This window comes from Gossypium arboreum, chromosome 11, assembly GCF_025698485.1.
Source record: "Gossypium arboreum isolate Shixiya-1 chromosome 11, ASM2569848v2, whole genome shotgun sequence".
NCBI classification, from domain to species: Eukaryota; Viridiplantae; Streptophyta; class Magnoliopsida; order Malvales; family Malvaceae; genus Gossypium; species Gossypium arboreum.
The window spans coordinates 82446551-82454334 of NC_069080.1; the positions used below are offsets into that span (position 1 = coordinate 82446551).

Genomic DNA, 7784 nt, shown 5'->3' on the forward strand with positions numbered 1-7784 from the left:
TCAAGATAAATATTAGATTAAATTTAAAATTAAATCTTATTAAAATAATAGAATGTTTATGTACAAGAGAAACATTAAATTAAATTTAATATTAAGATAACCACTTTAATATTAAATTAATAAAATACTATTAAGATAAGTGTAACACCCCAAACCCGTGACCGTCACCGGATTTGACCACGTGGTGTTACCGGGCTTACTTCCCTTTATTTGTCTCTCTGAAATATTTGATTTCTGTTCCAGGCAGGCTAGTTAACTGCGTCACTGTCACCTTAAAAGTCATATCTCGAGTTCCAGAACTCGAAAATCAGTTCTGTCAATTTTCTCTGAAACTAGACTCATAATCCCATCTACACATTTTTTTATAGAATTTTTGGTCAAGCCAATTAGTACAGTTTATTAGTTAAAGTCACCCCTGTTTCAGAGTTCGACTACACTGACCTTTGCGCATTACGACCTGGATATCATCTCGTACAGAGATCCAATGATCATGCCGTTTGTTTCTAATGAAACTAGACTCAAAGGGGAATCTATGCATATAAGGCATGACTCCTAATTGTTTCTGGACAATTTATAGTAAATTTTCAAATTCGAAACAGAGGATCCAGAAACTGTTCTGGCCCTGTCTCACAAAATCTCAAATATCTCTTAAAATACGACTCATATGGTCGTTTCGTTTCGTCCATATGAAAATAGATTCATCAAGGTTAAATTTCATAATTTATTCACTATTTAATTCTACTTATACTATTTTTAGTGATTTTTCCATCTCACCTCACTACTGCTGGCAGCATCTGTTACTGAAGCAAACAATGACTATTTCATAATTCTTCCATGGCCAACTATTTCATCATACATAATACAACTATGGCCACCTTATCAAAATTAAGGTTTCTAAGGCTCGTGACTATAGGTTTTAGGATCACACTCAACCGACCACATAGGCCATTTTCGCATGGCTTAAAGTTTACAACCCACAATTCAACAAAACAAAATAGCCTATACATGCCAAATGTTCTCCTAGTTTAACTACGAAGACAATACCAAAAGATTTCCAGCCGTGTGATGACTTCAACGACGGTTCCGAACACGCAAACGATACGAGTCCAAGAGACCTAAAATGGGTGACAAGAAAACACCAAGTGAGTTTATAACTCAGTAAGTCATAAGCATTCATCAACCATCCATTAATAAAATTATCACAACATGAAACGATAAACGACGCTAGGTACTCCATCCATATCAAAACTATACCATAATTCCTCAGACCTTTCGGCTCAATCTCATACCAAGTCATACATCCACATTTCATATTCCGTACAATAAGATATTTGAGGCATTTTCACACACCAACTCATTTTCACCATAATCATACAATTGCAATCATCACATAGATTTAAAGCTTACCAAGCTCAACCCCGAGCATGAGCATATTGCCTATTCGTCATGAGCTCAAGGTACTTACCCGATCCGCTGTCCGGGATTAACTCGATAATGTCGCACACTCAGTGCCAATTGTAATGCAAGAGCATATAGTGAATCCGCACACTTAGTGCTATAAAATCAGCTCGCACACATAGTGCTATATAATCAAATTCGCACACTTAGTGCTATAAAATCAGCTCGCACACATAGTGCTATATAATTTGAGCTCGTACACTTAGTGCCATATATTTCCAGCTTGCACACTTAGTGCCATTCTCGTCACCGTACACACTTATTGCCCGCACACTTAGTGCCGAAAGCAAATTTTCTACACTTTTCACTATCTCTTTTACATTCATCAATATCATCTTTTCATACACATACATTCGTATATATTTCATCTCATTAAACACAATTGCATAGATATTACGATCATTTAATCAATAACAAATATATGCTTAATGACTTACCTTGTGTTAGGTAAAACGGTTCCAACTCAACTACTCGATGCTCTTTCCCTTGCCTTTGCTTGATTCTCCCCCTTTAACTTCTTGTGCTAAATCAATAAGTTAACTAGTTTAACTGTCTTGCTAAATATTTATATCAAAATATTAATAATTTCATAGCATAGGAGACACATGACAAATTCATATATTTCTACTTTATGCTTTTGAGCTATTCGCTAATAACCTTATGCAATCACCATACTATCAGTAGTCCAATCACACATGCATATCCATACTTGGGCATTCGCAATCACCCTTGTTAATTTCTCATTTTCAGTCGGTTATATGTATACGTAATCCTAAGGTAATATTACGAATGGGCTTACATATATATGCATCTATGGCGAATGACCAAGCTCAACTCGACATCACATATGCTCCTTATTGATGGTCGAATATGTATATATATATATATATATCAACTATGCTATCACCTTTAACTCATCAAATCACAAAATTTTATCTCATGAACACTTGACCCATTTCTCATGAGAATGAAACAACAAATAAGATGAACATCCCATTTTACCCCATGTGGCGAATGCACCATTTGCTACCCAACTAATGATTTCACAATTCCAACCTCATTTCAACCTCTACTTATGCCATATAACATGAAAACAACCTCTACCCCTAACTCTTGATGTACGGCTTAGTGCTCCAAATCTCCATAGTAGTCTTGAGTTTCTTGACATTGTTAAAAATGTATGCAACAATTGGATAAACATGTATAAACAAAGGTTTAAACAACACTTCAAGACTCACCTCCAACTAGCAAAAGGGTTGCCGAACTTCATAAATGAAGACCTCTCTATTTCCTTCCCTTAGTTTCGGTTTTGGCAAGATGGAGAAGAAGATGAACACTCCTCTTCCATTATCTCTTTTATTAATCTCTATTTCTCATCTATTTTAATTTTACTTGCCAATATAAAATGATAAACAACATAACTTGGTGGGATGAAGCCTTGCTTGGCCGGCCACTTAACATGGATTGGGCATTTTGACATGCAAATCCAATCTTTCCTATTTTAATACTATTTGGTCCTTACTCATTTACCTATCATAATTCTCTAAGTCTCTCAACTAAATCCTTTCAAGCAAAATTCACATTCCTCCTATAAAATTAAAACATCAAATTTTTATACAAGTACTATCACACATATAAGATATGCAAATAAAATTTTAAATAAATTTTATGACTCGGTTTTGTGGTCTCGAAACCACTTCCCGACTAGGGTCAATTTGGGGCTGTCACAATAAGTATTAAATTAATTTTAATATTAAAATATTAAACTATTATTATTTTTAGAATAATTAATCTGGGATCAAAATCTCCAGTAGAATTCTAGTAGGAGTGTAACTCTTCCACTGCTCAACCACAGATGACGAACCACTACCGGCCACCAAGACTTCACCGTCGCAGCCATAGACACCGCTGTGTTTGGTGGTGTAGGTGCAACACCCCAAGTGATTTCGGTCCAGGTTAATGATGACTCGACCTGTCCGGTGTAGCTACTGGTTGGATCATTAGCTTGGTTTCACATATCGGGCTTGGTTCGACTAGTTTTTGGGTTTTATTCTCGATTTTGGACTCCCGATCCCAATTTTACGATCCAATTGTTTGACTTGAAAATTAACTTCCAAAAATACCATACTAATTTTAATTGATTTGATTAACTTAATTTTAATTTATCAAAATTATTTTTTTTCCAAAAATCATTTAGAGTTTCCAAATTAATTTTTCAAGAAAATTCCTTAATCAAATTCTATAGTTGAAAATTCTCACAACCACCTAATTTAATTCCATTTCGAATAAATCAACTCAGTTAAATTATTCCCAAAGTCGTAGAATTTTCTTCTAATTCAAATGTAGTCCGATCGAGCTTTTGTTAAGCTACTGGAGGGACCAATCGAACATATCCAATTAGGCTCTAGTGATTGCAATTATATCCAGAAGGATCGTTCTGATAATTCGCAATTACTTAATCATGGAGTTAGTCTACAAAAAGTACCATGATTGATAACTTCTTATTGTATAATCTTTACAAAACCAATTCATCCAACAGCTTTATCCAATGACCATGTCATGTCTGTGTTACCTTCATATGATATACTTGATTCTTTTGAGCTAAATCCGTTCACTCAATACAACTTTGTTTTATCTCATTGTCACCATTGTGCGTTCTTAATGATTAATATAATCACTTTCAAGAAGTTACTGTGATAAATTGCTCATTTGAGAACAAGCAACATGTGGCCACGTTCCATATTTATCAATCCACACAATGCTAGTAAGAGGATACCATTAACTCTTTAGTTGAGCTATGAATTCCACTGTTGCTAGTAAAGCCATGCCATACACAAGTCATGTATCCAACATACTGGCTATGGGATCGATTATCTTTAGAGCATAAGCCTCCACTTACATCAAAGCACGTGAGTTGTATACGCATGGTTAGTAACTAATTAAGGGTTTTGGCAAATCACACTATGAATGTCACAAGTGTATTAATTCATAAATGGATTCAGAATTAATTCATCTTTGGTCTAGTCCAATGTATCATTCTACCAATTAATAAATCTATATCTCTACTCGTGGAGTCAACTACTCCAATAGCCAAGACTAGCCATCTCCACAATTGGATTTGTAGACGACATAATAATCCTTCTCAGTATCTGAATCAAATGCTCACTTTGATTCTTTTATGAGATTACAAACTCGTTTAGATTATGTACTTATGTAAGTCATCTTTCTCGTAATGTAAACATTCTTTACAATGTCATTTATCTTCAGTTTGAACTTTAGGTAATCAATGAGCTAATATTTGCTTGTCACAATTTCGCTATGCATGCAAAATATATAAGACATAAATATAAAAGACATAATAGTGAAATGTGAACTTAACTTTGTTTATTTATTCATCGTTCAAATAAATAGAAAATATTTACATATTTACTACAATATGTGTAACAGCCCAGTTTAGACCTTAATCGAAATAGTGGTTTTGGGACCACAAATTCGAGTCAAAAAAATATTTTAGTATTATTCTTGGTGTTTACAGTATGTGAGTTAATATGTGTGAAATTTTCGTGTGAAAATTTTATCTTTTGTGAGCTCAATTTTATAAAAGGACTTAATTGCGTTAAGTGTAAAAGTAGCATGCTATAAGTTAAAAGTGTCTAAAAGCTATGGAACTTAAAAGTTAGGGTTCTCATGTTATAAATGGACCATTAATTAGTTAGTGGAAATGTTGGTTTGGCATTATTGAAATATTGAATTTGGAATAAGGTTATTTGAGTAATTTATGAATATATGTTAATATATTAATAAAATAAAAGTTAAATTATCATCTTTCATGGTTCTTTCAACCTAAAATGAGAAAAGAAAAAGGTTCATGGAGGCCATTAGGGTTCGGCAACTTCAAGCTTTAATTAGTAAGTGATTTTGACTCGGTTTTTGATAATTTTTATATTTTTGAGATCGTTGCTTCAAATGCTAGTAAACCCATGCTTCAACTTTCGGAATTTATGTTGATTTTGTGTTTTACCATTGTTGAAAGTTTGATGATTTTTGTGTTTAATGATGAAAAATAAATATGTATTAATAGATTTTTCATGTTTTGGTTAAATAATGATTCGGTTGATGAATGTGTTTTCGGTTGTGGCTTAATTGGATAAGCTAAGTGATGAATAAATCATTGCTTGTATAATTGGATTTATTGGTGCATTTATGAAGACAAGAATATTCATGAATTATAGTTGATTTGTTAATTATTAAATTAAGTTTAAGGTGTTTAGTTAATATGATTATTTGGTTATGAAATTGGTATAAAATATTTTTTTTATATAATTTGCTAGCCGAATAGATGAAAAACAATTTGGTTTTGAAAATGACATTTTAGCATGATTCATAGCATGTGAACTTGACATATTTCTATTCGGCATTGGTACTTAGTAAATGACTATTAATAGTTAAATGAGTGGTGCATGAATTATTTTTAAATACAATGGAGATTCGGTCATTTGGTAATGCTTGTATGTACTTGTATATTTTTGTCTAATAATCTGTGTGGAATAATAACTTGACCATTCAGTAGTGGTTGCTAATATTTCATGTTTGGATGTATCAATGTATGTGCATTAGATGTGTTGAATCAAGTTGTAAATATATATATATGTTACCGAATTGAATTGAGCTTTGGAGAATTTGTTCCGAGTGTGAAATAAATTGAATAAATGGGCTACTAAGGCCTAAGGTAAATTCGGTCTAACACGAGTTTGATGAGATTTTGTGTATTTTGTGCTATTTGGAAATAGGGACTAATTTGTGAAAATGTGAAATATTAGGGCTAATGTGCAAATTGCCCTTTTATGTGTTTTTGGGCTTAATTTGAGTATATGTGAGATTAAATAAGTTTAATTTATATTAATTTAGATCAAGAAAAGAGGAAATCGAAATTAGATTGGAAGAAAAAAATCTAAATTTTTCAAATAGTCATTCCTGCTCGTTCGTCTTCGTCTGTGGTAAGTTTTAAGTAGTCACCTTTAGTATATAATTGATGATGCCTTGATATGTATACATTAGATGGATTGTGACCTTTTGGTTCTACTTGAATTAAGTTGTGTGATAAATAATTTATGTATATGACATATAGTTGAATGGTCACTATGGGTTAAGCTTGAATGGTGGAATGGATATGTGATATTTATGTATGACTTTTGAACCGAAATGTAAATGATGATGTTCATATGGAGCTTGTATCCGAATATAGAAAATGACTACTAATGTGATATGTTGAATGAGATGTATTAATATATGATTAAATATGCATGATATTTGATGTATATCTGGGTTAAATCTCGCAGGGTTCGTGCTGGTATTATATCTGGGTTTTATCCCGCAGGCTTCGTGCTTGTATTATATCCGGGTTTTATCCCGCAGGTTTCGTGCTGGTATTATATCTAGGTTTTATCCCGCAGGCTTCGTGCTGGTATTATATCCGGGTTTATCCCGCAGGCTTCGTGCTGGTATTATATCCGGGTATATCCCGCAGGCTTTGTGCCGGTATTATATCTGGGTTTTATCCTGCAGGCTTCGTGCTGGTATTATATCCGGGTTAAATCCCGCAGGCTTAGTGCTGGTATTATATTCGAGCTTAAAGTCCTGCAGGTTTTGTGCTGGTGACTGGATTCGGGTTTTAACCTAGCAGGCTTAACGCCGGTGATTCAAGTAAGATTATGAATTCGAAAGTTCGAGGTAAACTACTATTGATTATGTATGATACATTATGATAGTCAGGTACGTATTATGCACTCGCATGTGAATTGATTTTTAAGGTGAATTATTAGTATCAAACAATGATATATATGTGTGAATGATTACTATATCTACGAATAAGAGCATGACCTATTCGGTCGATGTCTGTCATTATATGAAAGTATGTGACTTAAAATTTAATTGTACGAGCTTCCAGAGATATCCGAGTATCCTCTTTGTTTTCGAATGTTTCAACTGGTATTCTGAGAAGTAAATGAATATATAAATGTGCATCCGATTCAGGTATGTTGCAATGTTTATGAAATTGAGTAATGAAAGTGAATATGATTATGATCTATGGATATATAATTCAGGTACGTGTGTTTCGATTATGAAATTCAGAAATGAAAGGTGATTATGTTTCAAGTGATAATATGTGAAATATTTGACATCAAATGATGTGAATGTATAAATAAATGGTGTGATACATATATGTTTGTTATACGAATTGCGGTCCTATATTTTGAGCATGGGAATTATGAAATGAGAAACATGGTTTTGGGAAATGGAAAGTAATATATATGTGTAAGATAATA

The 7784-nt window shown here is 33.1% G+C and overlaps 1 long non-coding RNA gene across 1 annotated transcript; it reads left to right on the forward strand.

Moving 5' to 3' along the window:
• The first annotated feature begins 5311 nt into the window (after window positions 1-5311).
• Window positions 5312-7273, forward strand: LOC128283793 (uncharacterized). Its single transcript, XR_008274203.1, has 2 exons — window positions 5312-5366; window positions 7024-7273. It is a non-coding gene; the product is annotated as an uncharacterized LOC128283793 (long non-coding RNA).
• Window positions 7274-7784: the final 511 nt, after the last annotated feature.